The sequence below is a fragment of the Arachis duranensis genome, chromosome 7 (assembly GCF_000817695.3).
Source record: "Arachis duranensis cultivar V14167 chromosome 7, aradu.V14167.gnm2.J7QH, whole genome shotgun sequence".
Classification (NCBI taxonomy): domain Eukaryota; kingdom Viridiplantae; phylum Streptophyta; class Magnoliopsida; order Fabales; family Fabaceae; genus Arachis; species Arachis duranensis.
Genome location: NC_029778.3, coordinates 29,127,242 through 29,128,717, shown reverse-complemented (window position 1 = coordinate 29,128,717; position 1,476 = coordinate 29,127,242).

Below are 1,476 nucleotides of genomic sequence, written 5' to 3'. Positions count from 1 at the left end.
TGATCAGGTCAATGTTGTAGACTCCCAACACCAAACTTAGAGTTTGAATGTGGGGATTCAACACCAAACTTAGAGTTTGGTTGTGGCCTCCCAATACCAAACTTAGAGTTTGATTGTGGGGGCTCTGTTTGACTCTTTACTGAGAGAAGTTTTTCATGCTTCCTCTCCATTGTTAAAGAAGAACACCCTTGGGTCTTAAACACAAGGTAATCCCCATTCAATTGAAGGACTAATTCTACTCTGTTAACATATATCACAGCTCCTGCTGTGGCTAGGAAAGGTCTTCCAAGGATGATGCATTCATCCTCCTCCTTTCTAGTGTCTAAGATTATGAAATCAGCAGGGATGTAAAGGCCTTCAACCTTTACCAACACGTCCTCTACCAATCCATAAGCTTGTCTTACTGACTTGTCTGCCATTTACAATGAGAATATGATAGGTTGTACTTTAATGATCCCCAGCTTCTCCATTACAGAGAGTGGCATAAGATTTATGCCTGACTCTAAGTCAAACAGAGCCTTTTCAAAGGTCATGGTGCCTATGGTACAGGGTATTAAGAATTTACCAGGATCTTGTTTCTTTTGAGGTAAAGTTTGCTGAACCCATGTATCTAGTTCACTAATGAGCAAGGGAGGTTTACCTTCCCAAGTCTCATTACCAAACAACTTGGCATTCAGCTTCATGATAGCTCCTAGATATTGAGCAACTTACTCTCCAGTTACATCTTCATCCTCTTCAGAGGAAGAATAGTTTTCAGAGCTCATGAATGGCAGAAGGATGTTTAATGGGATCTCTATGGTCTCTATATGAGCCTCCCTCTAAATTTTGATGGACGACCTTGTTTCACTCATGAAGCTTAAAGTGGCCTTAGACAGATCAGAGACTATATTTGCTATGTTAGAGGTGCTCTACTCAGAATTCTCTGTCTGTTGCTGAGAAGATGATGGAAAAGGCTTGCTATTGCTAAACCTGTTTCTTCCACCATTATTAAAGCCTTGTTGAGGCTTTTGTTGATCCTTCCATGAGAAATTTAGATGATTTCTCCATGAAAAATTATAGGTGTTTCCATAGGGTTCACCCATGTAATTTACCTCTGCCATCGCAGGGTTTTCAGGATCATAAGCTTCTTCTTCAGAAGATGCCTCTTTAGTACTGTTGGATGCATTTTGCCATCCATTCAAACTTTGAGAAATCATGTTGACTTGCTGAGTCAACATTTTGTTCTGAGCCAATATGGCATTCAGAGCATCAATTTCAAAAACTTCCTTCCTCTGAGGCGTCCCATTATTCACGGAATTACTCTCAGAAGTGTACATGAATTGGTTATTTGCAACCATTTCAATAAGTTCCTGAGCTTCTGCAGGCGTTTTCTTTAGGTGAATGGATCCACCTACAGAATGGTCTAGTGACATCTTAGAGAACTCAGACAGACCATAATAGAATATATCTATCATGGTCCACTCTGAAAACATGTCA